The sequence below is a fragment of the Anthonomus grandis genome, chromosome 22 (genome assembly GCF_022605725.1).
Source record: "Anthonomus grandis grandis chromosome 22, icAntGran1.3, whole genome shotgun sequence".
Taxonomy (NCBI): domain Eukaryota; kingdom Metazoa; phylum Arthropoda; class Insecta; order Coleoptera; family Curculionidae; genus Anthonomus; species Anthonomus grandis.
In genome coordinates, this window is record NC_065567.1 from 47,005,942 (window position 1) to 47,024,677 (window position 18,736).

General features: G+C 30.1%; 1 protein-coding gene across 3 annotated transcripts in view; it reads left to right on the forward strand.

The window, feature by feature from the left end:
* The first annotated feature begins 10,476 nt into the window (after positions 1 to 10,476).
* LOC126749216 (sodium- and chloride-dependent GABA transporter 1) overlaps positions 10,477 to 18,736 on the forward strand; it is a 50,331-nt gene continuing 42,071 nt past the window's right edge. Inside the window, exon 1 of one of the 3 annotated variants that reach the window (XM_050458902.1) lies at positions 10,477 to 10,565. The gene's annotated coding sequence lies outside the window, so the exon portion shown is untranslated. Of the gene's footprint in view, positions 10,720 to 18,736 lie in introns of all 3 variants that reach the window. The other 2 variants (XM_050458901.1, XM_050458900.1) reach the window with 2 other exon arrangements.

Here is an 18,736-nt window from a genome sequence, read left to right on the forward strand (position 1 = left end):
AGATTAATAAATTTGCACTATTTACTTTTATGGGTAATTTATCATTCATATGTAAATGTTTATTTAATGATTCTATTTTTTTAAGCAATTCATCTGGATTGATTATTGAATTATGCAAAGTATTTAGTTTAGAAAATGTCAGAGCGACTTCGATTTTGTCCAAGAGGTTATAAATCGATTGATAAATAGAAATTATTTGACTAGTTATAGTGAATATTCTTAAATATTCATGTAATTCAAGATTATGGAGGTCATTATTTTTAATAGACTTGTGAAATTCTTGCCTTTTTATATTTGTTCATTATAAGTGATGTTTGAAATCATATTTTTCAATTTGTCAATTGCTTTATCCAACATAGAAATTCGATTGAGCGCATCGATTTTTAGTTTATTTTGATTAGCTTTTAATGTTTTGATATTTTCATCGATTAATTCAGCGTCTGTTTGATCTAAATTTCCTGTTATACTTTTTATAAGTATAATATCTGTTGAAATGCATAGGAAAATATTTGATTTAACAACATAGAAATGCGGTTTTCTATTTTATATACGGGATTTAAAGAGGTAAGGTACTCTTCGTAAAATTCATTGTTACTTTTTAGTTTTGATGATAAAATATAAGTATGTCCTTTTAGTGAGTTAAATTCATTAATTATTGGTTTTAGGTTAATAGTCTGTATAAATGTCCAGTGATTGGTTACTAGGTGTGTTGAATCTCTAAGCTCTTTAATTTTTCTGCTACTGATTCAGGGTCAAGTGATTGTGGCTCAAATTGTTCAGCATTATTTAAAAATTCAGCTATATCAATATTAATGTCTTCTGGATTGTTTAGGTTGGACTCAGTTTCTATAGCGTTTAAGGAAATACGTGATAAAGCGTCTGCGTTAGTATTCAAAAGTCCTTTTTTGTAAATAATATCAAAATTATACTCTTTCAATTTACATTTCCAACGCATTCATTTGCTATTGGGTTCCCTTAAGTTATTTAGCCAAACTAATGGTCTATGGTCTGTGTAAATAGTGAATTTTTGACCGTATAAATAGGGTCGAAAGTATTTACAAGCCCCTACTATTCCTAAGAGTTCCTTTTCTATAGTGCTATATCGTTGTTCTGTTCCGTTTAATGTCCGTGAAGCGTATGCTATTGGAAGGTCATTAGGTACCGTTTCTTGAGATAATATAGCTCCTAAAGCTACATTTGAAGCGTCTGTAGTCAGAATGAATGGTTTAGTGAAATCGGGATATCTAAGAACGGGTGCATTTATTAAAAGTTATTTTAAATGTTAAAACCATTTATGAAATTAGGGGTGTGTTCTACTTTAGTTCCTTTCTTTAGACATACTGTAAGGGGTTTACACATTTTAGCAAAGTCTTTTATAAAATGCCTATAATATCCGGCTAAGCCTAGGAATGACTTAATATCTTTTTGGGTCTTGGGTAATGGATAATGCTTTACAGCGTGTATTTTTTCTGGGTTAGGTTTTACTGCGTTGTCTGTAATTTAATGTCCTAAATATGCTACTTCTTTATGTAAAAATTAACTTTTGTTTAATTGGGTCTTAGAATCAACTTGTCTAAATCTTTTAAAAACAGCTTTTAATCTCTCGATATGCTCTTGTAATGATGTGGAAAAAATGATTATATCATCGATATAAACAAGGCAAAATTTTAAACCACTTAAAACATTATTTACTACGCGCTGAAATGTTGCGGAGGAATTTTTTGAACCTAATGGCATTCGCTTAAATTCATAATGTCCCGTATCTGTCGAAAATGCAGTTTTTTGAATGTCTTCTGGGTCCATTTCAATCTGATGGAAACCATTCGCTAGGTCAAGAGTTGAAAAATAATTTGATTTCCCTAACTTATCTAGTATATCTGATATGTTGGGTAATAGAAATTTTCCGTCAATAGTTTTTTCATTTAATCGCCTATAATCAATAACTATATGCCATTTACGTTTACCTGAAGCGTCTAATTTCTTAGGGACTACCCAAATTGGACTGCTCCATGGTGAAATTGATTCTTGTATGATTCCGTTTTTTAACATTTCATCGACTTGAGAGTAGACTTCGGTTTTGTGTATGTGTGGGTATCGATAGGTCTTTGTGAAAATCGGTGATTCGTCTGTCAAATTAATTTTATGTTTTATTTGATTGGTAAATGTTAAGGGACTATTTTCACAATAGAAAATATCTCTGTATTCGTAACATGGATCTCTAATCACTTTATATTTTTCTTTATTACAATGTGAGAGTCTAATGTTTTTAAATTTGCTTTTTGAAGTCTATCCATATGTTCGTTTAATTCTGTGTCAGTTTCCATTTTTTCGATAAAATTAATATCAGGTTGGTGTAACATTTCAACTCGAAAGGGTTCTAACAATGTAATTTTTGTTTCTTTTTCAGATAAATTAACAATGATTGTGTATGCATAAAAGTTATCAATGTTAACTAAGGCTTTCGGCATTTATGCTGGTCCAAAATTAATATACTTTATTATGCCTACTCCGGATTTAACATTTACTGGAATTTTTACAACTTTAGACGTTCTCGCGGGTATAATAATTTTGCACGGTTCACAATGTGTTTGCGTGGGTGTTGAATTACGATTCTTGAAATGCAAGGGCAAGATTGCATTTAGCGATTCTTGTGAAGAATTTTTTTAAATTAATATTTGCATTTATTTTTGTTAAAAAGTCAATTCCTAATAATCCATGAATTTTTGGAGAAAAGTCAAAAAGATAGAATGTATAATATTCATTTGAGTTAAATGAGGAAAATATAGGAATCTGCGCGACTTCGTTATGGGTTAAAGTTGCGTGTGCAGTTTTAACAGTAAAGGGTTCATAAGATATGGAATTACTATATTTATATAGTACTGTATTATACGCTAATTCGGGTTTAATGAAGTTTTTCCCGCTACTTGTATCAATTAAAAATTTAGCTCCAGTAAATAAATTAATAATAAAACTGTATAACTGTAACTAATAATAAAGTGACATAATAAAATTATGTCACATTGTTGGCTTCTAGAGGTTCTGGAAAATTTTCATTCGAAGGACATCGGTCGGGTATGTCATAATTGGGGTTATTTTGAAATGTTGGTGGAATATCTTCATATTCGTTTTCTCTTGGATCATAGTAACTATTAAAATTACATTCTCGTGAATATTGAGAATAATCAACAGTATCATAACCTTGATCATTATAATAATTATTGAATTCGTGTATGTCACTAGATTGCTGGTATTCAATAGGATTATCCTCAAGGGTAAAGTTCGGATTTCTGTGTGTTTGAATGGCATTATGAATGACAGTATTTCCTGAGGATGTATCCATTGGTTCTCCTCTACTGAAATTATTCTGTCTGACAATTGAAGAAGATGCAGGGCGTTTACTGTTATTATTGTAATTGTTTCTGTTACTAAAATTATTTAAATTGTAAGGTTGTTGGTTAAAGTTATGTGGAGATTGTGGCGGTCTAAATGGATAGCCTGGGTGAAATGACCTAATTTGGGGGTTATTAGCATTAAAAACGTTAGGGTTTTGTGCAAATCTAAAATTAGGTCTTCTAGCAGTAGCAAAATGTCTATTATGATTATTATATTGAGGTCTAAATGAATGGTTCATATTTGGGTTATTATTAGATGTTTGTGTGTTAATTTGGTGTTGTGTTGGTTTATAATCATGGTTTCTATTTTTATAGTTCATAAGGTTTTCTTCTTCTAAAGCAAGACTCATAGCTTCTTCTAACATTGTGGGAGATTTTACTCGTACAATTAATTGCATTTGGTAGTTAAGACCATTTGTAAAAGTTTTTAAAACCAAATTTGAATATTCTGATATTTTTAACAGTTTCAATTCTTTTGAATCTGGGGAAACATTAATTTTTGCAAATAAAATACTTCGAATATCTTGTAGTCTTAGACCAAATTATTGGGGTGACTTTTTTTTTTTGGTCGAGAACAAATGATATTTTGTACAATACAGTCAATTGATCTTTTGTCAGCAAAAGTTGAAATTATGGATTGTTTTACAAGTTCCCAATCAGTAAGTTCTACTCTGGACGCAATTAGTATAATTTGCGGCTCTTCCAGCTAATTTGTTTAAAACAGTATCAAATAAACAAGTATTAATGGCGGGCTACCATCAAATGTGGGAATATTGTCAGCTTGGTATCTGATTAAAGCATAGTTTGGTTCTGGCATTTTTAAATAATTATGTATATATAGATCAAATATACAAATAAATCTTTCCAAAAATGATAAATTTAAGGTTTAAAAATTAAGCAATCAAATCAATAATATACTATCTTGCGTATATAAATACTTGCAAGTAAATATATCAATAAATCAATAATTTAAATTCTTCAATATTACTTTTTTTATTGTTAATACACCAAATAAACAAAAAGCAAATCACTTACAGTGTTAACAAAAGTATCTTTATTTCAATAGGATGAGCGATGCTGTCTCTTCCCTGGAGTACTACTTATGAGACTTGGACGATGCTTGTTCCGCCTCTCGTACCAGTAGGACGAACTTCCCTGGAGTATGGATTGGACGATGCTGTTCCTCACTCAGTACCAATAGGTCGTATCTTCCCTGGTCGTTGAGCCCTCTGAAACGCACTATCGTTCGCGAAATTTTTATTTTTCAAATTTGGCTATGCACCATTAATTGTTAAAACAAAAGCGACGATTTGATTAGATCACGCTTGATGCATCCTACCGACTGCGCCAGTTTTGTTCGTGAGGTTCAAAACAAATTAAAAAAAAAATTATTTCGACTGACAGCAAGTACGTTCACAAATGAGCTGGTTGAACTTAAAGGTATTCTAATTTATAATTAAAAAGTGCTTAATAACTAAATCTTATCTGTGCAACCAATGCATCCGCCTACGTCTGGTTTATACAAAGTATTTATTATATACAGAGGGTATAACTGCGGAGCGTTTTTTGCGAGACCGTTGAAACCGGATCATGTATACGTTCGTTAGGTGTGAATTTTAATTAACATCGTGCATCATGTATTTTAACACTCGATGCTCAAAAAAAATCAACTTGTGCTCAATTAATCAATATGATTTATTTTACACGAGTGATATCCACAAACCACAAGAATAATGCCGAATAATCATATTAATAGAATAAATAGATATATGAAATAATTACGCCAGGGTCAAAGCTAGTTGGTGTTCGGCTAGTCGTTCAATTAATTTTAAGATTTTGTTATAAGAACATCGTGTGTATTTTTTAGTAAATAATACAATTTTTAAAAGGAACTTTGCAGGCTTATATACCTAACTCATGTATACACTAAACACGATTACTTAAGACTACCGAAGATTTAACTTGTTATGAACCATTTTATGTTTGTTTTCTCTCTATGTGTAATTTTTATTGTATTTTTGTATATTTTGTTTTGTTTTATTTTTACTTAGGCTTTATCTACAAATTGTAAAATTTGACAATAAAGCACCGTAACAGGATCCTGGAATGCTAAAGAACGGCCGATATTCGCGGCGTTGCCAATATTGTCACATTACTTTAAATGAAGATTATACAATTCCTATGCGGCAGGTTGTTTTTATGAATAAACATGCAATTTTTGCGTTAATTTTAGTTGTTTGAATGTGTTTGCTAATATTGTAATGATGAAACTGTATCTACATACATTTTTAAAAGGGTGTCATTTACGACATTAAACATATATACTTATCGTGTTCTTGAAGACTAATTTGGATTGTTCAATAATTATATCGAGATTATTGATCTTAAATTTAAGGCTCTAAAAAAATCTTTCGCTAAAGCGGCAATATTTGGATCACTCTTAAAAAAAGTATTTTTAAATATGCTTTTCTAATTTTAGTACTTTTAGCGAATAGAAATATGTTTAAAAGAATACTAATAATTTACATTTTTCAATGAATTTTGACTTGAACCTTTTGAAACTCTTTCTTCCTTTACGATAAAGAGAAATTAAATTAGAAAATAAAATTTAATTAAAAAATTAGTTAGAAGTTAACTACGAATTTTAACGAAGACTAATTTCGACCCTACATAAGCTGGGGCAAGCGTCCTAAATAATAATTACAATACTATATATAGTAGCAAATACTTAAATATTTTATTAAAAAAAATCTATTTTAAAACAGTTTATTTATCTTATATAAGCACACTTATGATTAAATTTTCATAGATCAACAAATAATCTACTACAATTATTCAGCATAAACTGTACACTTTGTTTATTTCCTTAGGTATGTCCAGGATAATAAAATACAAGATAGGGATAAAAACGGCTTCACATAATTGTTTCCTTATTTTGTAATTTAAGATATATTTGCTTGCATAAAGCGCAAACAAATGCAATGCAAATCTTATTTGACAATAAATAAATAAATTAGATTTTGAACACAAGTTAGATAAATGCCCACCCAATCTAAGGCTACTATCAAATACTACTAATAGGTGTTTGGCAGAAGTGTTGTTGTTCAGTATATTTCAGTGATTTATGACGAAAATTGGGTATAAGGTATTCCCTTAAATTATGAATTGAAATTTGCTTCAATCTGCATATGAATGCGCTCAAGAGAATATATTAGACATACAGTGTGGTGACTTTAACTGGAATAAATTCAGTTAAGACTAATCAAATTTTATCTCGCAAAATTCCTGAGACCCGTCAATTTTTGTTTATTTTTTTTCACATGTCAAGATAGTTTTTGTATTTTTTCAACTACAGGGGGAGTCCAAATTAACCCAAACTTTTTTTTTTCAAATGGAAAGCCACTTCTTTTAAACTCTCATTGAAAAGAGCCCTTTTTCTTGATTAAATTGCCCTATTTACTTTTTTGATTATCTAAAGGAGAAATACGAAAAAAAAAACATTAAGGTATTAAAAGTCTTGAAATATTTTGTGTTGGTAAATTTTTGGCGTGTTTGTTTATTTTATTGGTATTTCCTGACATTGTTGTAGTGTCACTGTTAAAGTGAATTTTAACCAGTTGTTAAATAAGTTAACTTATATTGAAAAAATGCCTTATTTATCCGAATCCCACAAGATTGAAATCTTAATGATGATTGGTTATGGGGACAGAAATTGGACTCAGCTAGAGGTTGTCCACCTATTCAGGTAGAAATATCCAGATTTGCCACCTATTAACTAAGGTACGGTTAGTAAAATCGAAAGCAGATTTCGAGAAGTTGGGCACGTGAGGGATGTTTCAAGACAAAGGTCTTCTAAAATCGATGAAAACACCCAATTAAATGTATTGTTAGCGATGGAAGAAAATCCGGTAACTGCAGCCAGAAGAGTAGCTCGCGAAAACTCTATTCATCATAAATCTGTGCTAAAAATTTTAAAAAGTGCAAACAAACGACCTTATAAAATGCAACCCGTTCAAGAGTTATTGGAACACGATCCAGATCGCAGAGTTCAGTTCTGTGAATTAATGATGATCGCCATTGACGAAAATCGCATATCTTCGGAGTGGATCCTTTTTTCTGATGAGGCTACATTCACCCTAAATGGCCATGTTAATAAGCAGAACTGTCGCTACTGGTCTGACGAGAACTCACACTGGGTAAGGGAAACTAATACAGAATATCCCCAGAAAACTAATGTTTGGGCTGGCATAATTGGCAGGCAAGTTATAGGGCCCTTATTCTTCAATGATACTTTAACTGGGGAAAGATATCTAGAATTTCTTGAACATAAACTAGTTCCAGTCTTACGTGATTTCCGAGTCAGTTCGATCCAGATTTGTATGATGAAAGAATCTGGATGCAACAAGATGGTGCTCCCCCACATTATGCCCGTAATGTACGCCAGTATTTAGATGACAATTTTCCAAACAGATGGATTGGTAGAAGGGGTGCAATCGAGTGGCCGGCACGTTCTCTTGATCACCTAACTTGATTTTTTTCTGTGAGGACATTTGAAAAGTCAAATTTATATGAGCAAACCAGGAAACCTAGACGAACTCAAAGAACGTATTAGGCAAGAAATCCGACGGGTCTCAGGAATTTTGCGAGATAAATTTTGATTAGTTTTAACTGAATTTATTCCAGTTAAAGTCACCACACTGTATATACATACATACAATATTGAAACCTGTGGTTCTCCTGATGTTTCGTTATTTCCTCTTTTACCTATATTCTCCCCAACGAATTTTCAATTGATGCATGTCATTGTATAGCACCGAAAGAATGATTATGCCTATATTATTTAGACCAAAAAAAGTGTATTTTAGTGTACATTAATTATTTTGGCGTACATTAATAATAAAATTGACGTAGTCGAAAGCACGAAACATCTAACAATCCATACAATTAACGTTTAAATTAGGTAAATGTGCGATATAATGTAGCAAATAAACAATTTTATTGAATAGTCCATTTTCGAAGTAGAATGAGCAATTTCTCCACAAAATAATAAAAATTATTATAGAATATAATAGAATATTATACAAAAGACTTCCTTTATGAAAACATCTTCCTCATTAGATAAACAATTGCTGCTAAACTCATATCTCAAGATCTTACTAAAGATGGGTAGAAGCTTTATGGGTCGACATGGATTTAAAAAAATAGGTTTTTATTTTTAAAGAAATTAACAAAAGAAGAACTTAATAAATTTACCTTACCAACCTAAACTACAAAATAAATATACGGCAGTACAAGGACTATGTGAATCCAGCTAGCACGTTAATAACGTAATGTCTTGCAATTTATTTTTTTTTTGTTATTCTAGATATAGATTCTAGACTTGCTTGCAAATTGTTATCAGAGAATAAACTAAATCTGCAACGCAATATAAGTTATATAATATATTACAGATATATCAGTATGATACACATACTCAGAGCTACAGCCCGCGCAAATTGCTTTAATAAAATCTATTATTTGGAGCACTGAGAGCAGTTATACGTCAAATCTTTTTGAAATTAGCAAGTCCTAATTGTTTTGGGTCCTCTTGACATTTTCCGTCCCAAAAATGGTATAAACCCAATTTTAGGAAAGGATTTAGGGAGGCTTACTCTTTTGATGTTCCATATCTTATGTTTCCAATAAATTATTTTTAAATGATTTTCTCGAAAACGCTTAATTATATAGAAATAATGCAAGAGACAAAAATTTTATATTTTTTTATGGCTAACTAGATGGTGTTGCTAGATTTTTAAATTTCTTATGCAAAACCTAAGATGTGGATTATCAGAAGGGTAAACTCCCCTAAATTCTCTAAAATTGGATTTACAACATTTTTAAGACGGAAAATAAAAAAACACGCAAAAAACGGGGAAATGTAAATTTTCAGAAGAATTGATGCACAAATGTAGTGAAGGTTCAAAATAACCGATTTTCCTCAAGTAATTTGAGCGGGTTGTAGCTCTGAGGGGGTGCATTTTAAGACACATGTTTATAGGAAAAAAAAGTCTTATTTTAACTCTAACAGTACGCTCTCAAAATATTTGCACCGAATTTTGAACACCCTGTATATAAATTATTAGTAATTATTTAATGAAATAAAATACCGTTTATTAGATATATAAGTACATATAAGTACTATTTTGTTAATTTTTATTTTGTATAAATAGAGGTTAGTTTTAGTAAAAATAGCGCATAGGTCTAAAAACTCTATCTGTAGCCTAATACAGAGTAGAGTAAAAAAAATAATTACGAAAAAGTAAGAATTAAGTCCAGCATTACCATTTTTTCCAAGTTATATTTTGCGTAAAAGATTGAAATAGCGGTGACATTACATTATTACTTAGGCGAAAAGAAGCCAACTTTTAGGATCCTACTATAAACTACCCAATGTTAACAGCTTTTGAATCGGCATGTAGCATTTTAAGAACAAAATATACTTGTTTTTATACCATACTTCCAGTTTGAGTAATTAAATCAATAAAATATTCAAGCGTATTTAAATAACAGCTAGCATCCAATTGCTGCATATAAGACCTACTTTTAATTGTCCTTTTCCCCCACTACATATTGATAGTATTTTGTATAAATAGAGGTTAGTTTTAGTAAAAATAGCGCATAGGTCTAAAAACTCTATCTGTAGCCTAATACAGAATAGAGTAAAAAAAATAATTACGAAAAAGTAAGAATTAAGTCCAGCATTACCATTTTTTCCAAGTTATATTTTGCGTAAAAGATTGAAATAGCGGTGACATTACTTACATTATTACTTAGCCGAAGAGAAGCCAATTTTTAGGATCCTACTATAAACTGTCCAATGTTAACAGCTTTTGAATCGGCATGTCGCATTTTAAGAACAAAATATACTTGTTTTTATACCATACTTCCAGTTTGAGTAATTAAATCAATAAAATATTCAAGCGTATTTAAATAAGAGCTAGCATCCAATTGCTGCATATAAGACCTACTTCTAATTGTCCTTTTCCCCCACTACATATTGATAGTCTGGTTTAATTATTGCTTTGCAAAGAGCCTCTGTATATCAGTGTAAAGAGGCACAAGTTATTATCAGCCGCGATTTAACGATGACGGTTCCTCTGGTTGAAATTGTTTCAGTATAAAACATTAAACAAGGTAGGATCTGGCCGATATTTATTTTACATCGGGTGCTATGATATCCAGTTAATTAATTAAACCCTAAAAGGAGTATATTTTGAATTGTGTTTTTCCTATGTTTCATTTATGTTATACTAGTTAAAGGTGAATGTTTAAATTATAAAATATAGTGGTAAGTATATTTATCTAAGTGTTCAAAACAAGGTTTACAAACTTAAAACTTATTTTAAGAAAAATCTTAATAACTATATACATATTTCAAAATATATATTTTTTCCACCTTGCGTAAAGCCTGCCTCACTTTACACACTTCCCAAGGTTTATAAAGTTTGACTTTTTACGCACTAGTGCCTAAAAACTCTTTTTAGGCACTAGTGCGTAGAAAGTAATTTGACATTCATTTTATAATTTGTCAAAAGTTTAAAGTAATTTGGTATTTTTAATTTTTTTAATGTTTTCTTCGGTAGTAGAAAAAATTTCGTATGTTACACGTGCGTAAAATTCCCCTTTTTTTATTTATGGAAATTGTTTTTCCTTAATTTTTCCCTGAAATTTCCCATTCACCAAAAAATGATCATTTTACACCCTTGTTACATAAATAACTTTTATTACAACTAGAAAAGAGATTATTTAAATGTTCATTTCCATTTTTACTGTTACTTAGCATACTTGCTTCTTAATTAAGATAGTATAGTTTAAAAAATTGTGGTTTTATCATATAAACAATACTTAAATATAATTTATGTTTTTTTTGATAAATGATTATCTCGTATCGCTCTACAGATAATTTTTGCTAAAATAGATATCGAGTTAAATCAATATTTTTTTAAATATTTAAGCTAGGAAATATAGTATGAAATATATTCGCAGAGTCAGTCAGATAGTTTTATGGATACTGAATATTGAAGAAACCTAAACAGATTTTATTTCAAAGAAATAATTACCTATTGCCTTAAAGCTCCATGTGTATTTTTTAAATGATCCAAAAATAGACGAAAAAAAAAGTTAGAAGTACTTACTCCTAAATTTCAAAATTGTAAGTTGCAGTCACAACTAATTTGACAAAAAGCTAAATATATACTAAACCAATATCTATTCTAGTTTCTCTACTATCTCATCTAGAATATTTGTAATTCTTTTTCAAATAAACATACGATAATATGGAATGTGCAGCAAAAGATAATTTTCTTAAAAGAAGCTGTGTTTATCGAAGAATCCAAAATATGAAAAGTTCCTGAAATAGAATAAGTTTCTAAAAGTATTGGTACTTTTTTTTCGATCGTGTAAGTATTTTTTTAACATAAAAATGGGCTATGACAATGAAGAATAATTTATATTTGTGTTAAATTGCGCAAGCAATTTACTTGTTCATTCTATGCTATAATAACGGAACTGTACTGAATGGCAAAAAGGCACCTAATATTTCTGATTATTTTTTTTTAACTCTATAACAATTGCCAATCTCAGTATACATTTATTTGCAAACGTTATAATTAATAATCTTTTTGAGTGCGAAAACTGATGCATCATTTAAAAATGTTGGCTATATACATGCGCTTATAAGAAGAGGCGTTTACTGAAAGTTAAATATTTACATTCAAAATAGTTTAGTTTGCCAAAAACGAAAACGAGATATAAGTATTATTTTCATGAGATTTTTTTATAAAGAAATAGCCAAAAATTCTTACTTTAAATATAAAGTTAGTAGTTTCAGGTTAAACTATAAGTGAGAAAACCAAATAAATATTTAAAATAATATTGTTTTTCTTTTGACAATAAAAATTACGGTTATACTAATTACTAATAGATTAGGGTAATTAGTAATACTGAGAAACATTGTCAATAACAGCTCGTCAAAATCCTTGGTTCAGGTAACGCTGGTAATAACTGGGATTTGCGAAACTGCTGGTAGGCCATGAATCCATGATCGGCATAGTAAAATGTCTAGTTATTACGTCACTAAAGAATCTAGTAAATAGTAAGATTCATTAAAGATTAAAGAAAATACCTGGCATGAGAACAGAGGTAGAGATATATGCAGGCTGTATAGATCCAGTAATAGTCCTTCCCCTGAACCGAAACGAAATTCTGTCGGTGACTGATCTTCTAACTGGTACTAACACTGGTATTTAAGATTGCCAGCAACATGGAGGGTCGTTAGTTTTGGGAGGTTAGGAATAGGATTAAACGGAGGAGATTACGTTCTCACTCGTCATGGACTCTACGTTATTGTACATGCTGGGTACAAATATTTGGTTAATTTATACTTGGCTTAGCGACATCAAACTACTAAGACTAGAGCGCCTCATTGGCTTTTACAAGGCTATGGGTCTCTGGTAATAATCAATAACTCTATGAGGCCTGGAAAAGCATATCTTAGGAACCCTCAGACTACCTCGTCAGAAGCATGTCCAGTCGACCTGGTAGATTATATTATTTAGAGTAAAGCGGCAACATATTAACCTTAAGAAAATCTAATCGTTTATTGTCATTTACGATATATATTTTTTTATTAAATATACTATGTGAGCTTCATATATACAGTGTGTCCCATTATGAGAGCTCTTATACGTAAAAATGACAAAAAATGTTGGAGTTGAAATTTGACCGTTTGGCATCCAGCTCTGCCTGCTGCTGCAAGAAGACAATTTATTTTATTTACTTATTTTAAATTTATTCAATGTAGCTACCTCCATTATCAAAACATTTTTCAATATCTTTCTTAAACATTTTAAAAGAATTTCTAATTTCTTCAATTAAAATTAAATTACAAGCATCGCTAATTCTTTGTTTCAGTAATTTCAATAATTAATAGTAGAAAATTTTATTTTAAAGATGTTGCGATCTACTTCCGTTTAAAAAAGTGTTTAGCCTAATTTAATTTTAAATATGGTAACGAATAAAAAAATAAAACAAATAATGTGGGATGTAATGTATCTCTGACTGCTATATAGACCTTTATTATTGTATAACTAGCTATATCCGTTAAAATCTTTATTTGCATTTGCTACTTATATTAAATGTTTCCTATTATATAAAGCATTAAACTAGACTAACATGAAATCTATATGACCATCGGGTTTATCTCTATGTGTGTTCTGTAAAGTGTTAATTTTATTTAAATGAAGATTTTATTGAAAACTCTTTTATAAAGTTTTTTAATTGGCAAGACATTTATTTGTTAAATAATAATTAAACTAGATTATTTTGGCAAAAATATACGTTTGTCAGAATACTCCGTTTTGTCGGCATCAGAAAAAATAGGGCCTTTGTCTTACCTATGCGGGTTTCTTATTCATTTTGTCAGAACAAAAAAATCAGAAAATTAAAGGAAAAGAAAAAATAAATTTAACCAAAAAGGATGTCCAACAAATGTTGATGTCAAACAAAAAAGAAACGCTCCTGTTCCGGGATTCCTTATGTATTTCATGAATTTTTCTCTTTGGTTTTCTGGTTACTTGCCTTGATGAAGCGAATAGCAGAAACATGTATCGACAAGTTGCCACTCTGTTGCTTCCCAACTTTCCGTGTATCCAGATAATTATATCTTCTTGTCATTTAACTTTTCGTCCTTAGCTTCTTTTTTAATATTTTTATTATTATTTTTTTAATAGACTATAATATTAAAATCTGGCTTTATTATACTTAAGGGATTTACTTACCTGTTTGTTGGAAACTAAAAAAATTATAACTAATAGTTTAAACAAGGAACTTGAATGGAATGGATATAAAGTACATCAAAAGTTTTGTAGTGCTTAAAAAATTTTACCCCTAAAAGTATATGGGACCTTTCAGTGATATTTTTCTTCTTCTTTAATTTTTGTATAAAATTTGTATACGAAATAATTTCAATATTCAAATAATCAGTCAAAATTTATATATATAATTATTTTACAAATCTATTAACTAAAGTGGATAGAGCAACAAAGATCTCTGGGATTCGAACTCACCACTGCTGGGCCCGACTAAAAATGTACGTAAAACCATTTGTACTGAAATTCTAAATATCTCTAGAGGTAGTATGAAAATTTACATAGAAAATTATTGACGCTCTTGATAAGACACTTCAGGATTCGGTTGCTACTCGATGACGTTTAATCAACTGTTTCAGATGAGTCCAAAAGTATTTTATCAAAGATTATAAAATTTAGTTTTTTACATTACTTTCTTATTAACATTCTTTATATTTTATATAAGAAATAGAGAACACGCGCGTGCGCTTTAAAGTTACTTCTTTGTAGTAACTTTAAAGCGCACGCTAAGCAATTAAATGGCTAATTCGAGACTAGTTTCAGAAAATAGAATTTAAAAGCATTGAATGAATGATTTATTCTACGCAAATAAATCTTCAAAAACTTGTAATCAATTGAGAAGTGTTATGCGAAAATTATCTATAAATAGAGTAATCTTAATTTCAGTTATCTTTTATGGTTTTAACTAATAAAATAGTGTCTTAAATCAAGAAGATGTAAAGTAACCAAAATTGAAATTCTTTTTAGCGTCCAAAACAAGAGAAAGTAATAGAAGCTTAATATATACAAATAAAATTAGGAAATAAAAGGCAGGTAAACTAGGCCAAAAACTACAATACCAAATATAAATAGAGAATATATTAATTATTAGAAAGAACAACTTATTCCATGTAGTTCGGATAAACTTTTATAGACTGAACTATATGAATGTTATTATATTGGTTTTTCTAAAAACCCGTTAATAAATTCGTGCAAGAAACTAGAATTGAATAACAAGAAAATGAGTAGACTTAGACAAAAACCACTTTATCATTAGAAGCGCTGATTGAACAATACCTATTCTTTAATCCACACTTGAGCGTCGCCAACTGGCTAACCACCCTAGCACTCCTGCAGTCCTGGTACTCTTCTGGATTAACTCTACCTAATTAATCTGATTAGATTTAGGGTACCCGAGCCCCAAACATGAAATTTTTCTACCTTCTCATATTGTTCGGGTCGGTATGAGCGGTCATATTTATTATATGATTTTACTTTAAAAGTAAAATTAGTAATTTTTTTATTTAATTGCGTTTGTCTTTGGATAGGGAGTAGGAAACAAGTTCATTACTTTTAATGTTACAAAGTAGATGAAATTTAAAAGAAAAATTATATTAAAAACTCATTCACAATTCACAAAACTCAAAACAATTCCTAATTTAGTGGGTTATTTTGATACCTTTGCTCAGACATTTTTCACGTCCTAAAATTTCTTTCCGGGATTTACAAATCATTGTCGGACTGTATACCGTCGGTCAACGAGAGTCTTGAGGAGCAGAAATCAGTATAATAACTTGGAATAACAACTTCTATTTCATGTTAATTCATGGGTAATTTTCCATCCAAGAAGCATGTCAGAAAGCAGCTAATTTATTCCGTAATATTTATGTATGCCTTTCTGTACTGAAATAATTAAATTAAAGAATAGTCTGTTTTTAGTACTGCTTTCCATAGTCATCTGAATTTCAATTTCTAGTACCGTTTGGAATATAGCAAGTTGTCCATATCCAATGTGCATTTCCATGTAAGTTTTTATTAAATGAATTCTAATTTTAATTTTTCAAACCAAAAGTGTATAGTCCAGATGGTGCCTTAATGTACCTAGGCGAAACTGCAGATAGTGAAGAAAGTACATCATAAGTGCGTAATCTCAAAAAGGTAAATAATAAATACACAACCTAGTTCAAAAAGGAAAAGGTTAGCTTGTTTACGGTATTTGGTCTTGATTATCCGTAGATTGACCTGTCTTTGACCCAGGGGTCGCCACAGAATCTAGTCAAGTAATGTTATGAACTCTTTAGTTCAGAAGTGCAGGCCCGCTGAGTTCCCTTGCGTATGTAAGGTTGTTTGCCCAGTTCTCTAAAAGCTCCGTAAAAGACATCTATTAGGCCTAGTGCCATTCATCTCTTAATCAAGGATCATATAATAAAATACTGAGACAAATAATATAATACTGGGCCGGAAACGTTAATCTGAAATTCGGTTGCAGTCACCTGTATAATCAGTTTTTACACGTGCTTTTAGGAAATCTTAGACTTCTCGGTCTATCAGGCGATTTTCAAAAATTGATACAAAAATTAATATTTGTGTAAAGCATTTCTAAGACAACCGTTTTAAAACACCCAAATTATATTATTTGAATGACAATTCAATTCCTATACACTATAGCTTTCTAAAAAATAGGGCAATATTAAGTTTTAACATGCAAGAGAAGGTACTTTGCTATGGACAGAAGTACCATATTACTTAATAGTCCGATTACTTTCAATAAAAAAATCGTTAAGATGCACAAAATACAACCAAAAATAGCTTAGCTGATCTTCCCGATAATTCAAGAGACCATAGAATATCGAAACTAAAAGAAGACATATTTCTACACAACAAAAACGTAAAGAGAAATTTAACAGAAAAAAAATCAAAATTTTCGACTTTTAACCTGCTACCGTTTTTGTCGTTATCATCCATCTATCTATAACTGCAAAAATATGTTAATGCAGATTGTGGACAGATACGCGAAAAATAGTCCTACCTTTTTTCCTCAAAAAAGAGTTGGCGGTGGCTCTTTACTACGAGTGACCGACAGTTTGCAAATTTTTAAGAAATGAAAAAAGGGTGTTTTTTTTACAAGCGTCTTTAACTATTTTCAAAATAGAATGAATCAAAATCGAAGGTAATGAAAATATAAAACAGTATTTAACATTTTGATAAAATGCGTATTCAAGATATATAATAAAAAAATTCATATAATTTTAGGTTTCGAGGCTTTTTTCTGTGGCTTGTCCTTTCATGTCCTTTCATGGTATATTTTTTTGCTATAGATTTACATCTAGGGAACATTTCAAAATCCTAATCGAACATATTGTAAAAACCCTACTTGAAATAGTATTCCTGCCTAAAGCCATCGTTTGCGACGGTCCTAATCGAGTTGCTTTATATTTATTAAATATTTCACGAGAACCGTTATTTTTAACACAACATTTTTGCCTACAGATGCTCCACATATTTTACAAACCATTAAGAATAATTTGTAAACACACTTTTGATTTTATTGTTATGAGAAAAAGATTTGAAACAGACAATTATTGTTCCTTAATAGCACCGAACATAAACTAGAATAGAAGGATCACTCTAAGCGCCGCCCAAAATGTTGCCTGTCTCACTCGCTTTCTGATGCTACTCTTTTTTGCTGCCTGGTGGCGACTGCGTTATACAGGGGCGTCTTCAATATTAGAACTATAATAGCGTTGTGCGGAAATTTTGTACTTTAAAAATGCCGGCGATATGTTGCGTAGATGGCTGCAGGAGTAAAAGGGGATATACATTTTTTTTTAAATAAAAATGGATTAGTTTACAGAAAAAAATACATGCTTTTCTTCAGTATTTCTTAAATATCTCGGAAAATTGAGATCCTACAAAAAAATCTAATTAACAAAAGTTGGTTTAAAAACAAAAGATTGGCTTTTGTTTGATTTATCTAGGTGCTATAGGCGCTAAGATACAACTGTGTGATTATAACCCCTTTTTTTAGATAACAAAACATAATGACTTAAAATAATAACGTGAAATAATTTTAAAAAAAAAACGTTTTTTAGACAAATATCTAGCACATTTTTTCAAGTATGTACTATCAAAAACTTTAAAAATAAACTTGATTGTAAGTCATTAGCATAAAAATTAAAAAAGTTAGGAATAAAATAAAAATAATTGCAGTTTTAAAAAATATTATCATAAAAAATTATGTATTTATTTTAAAAATTAAAGCGTAGCCTTCTACAATGGACTATATATAGGTACCAATAATATGTTCAAAAAGTGTCAGCGATTTAGAGTACATATTTTTTTTTAAATTGTGATTTTAATCTAAAAAAATGCAAAATTTTTGGTAATATTCTGTTATTAGTGGTGGTTTTTAATAGTGAAAGCTATCCGATTTATTATTAGTTGCATTGCAATCATTTGAATGATATAAATTTTAGCCACTTATACCGTCTAACCATACTTAAAACTGCATTTTTTTCGTCATTAAGGGTGGTTTTTAAGGGTTTATGTTTCAAAATATTGATGTGTACTATAATCCCCAATGTAAAACTATATTTATTTTGCATATTTATATGAATTCTAGGTTGTAAAAAAACACCTATTTTCGTTTTATTTGAATTTTAGTGGTTTGTTCTTTCA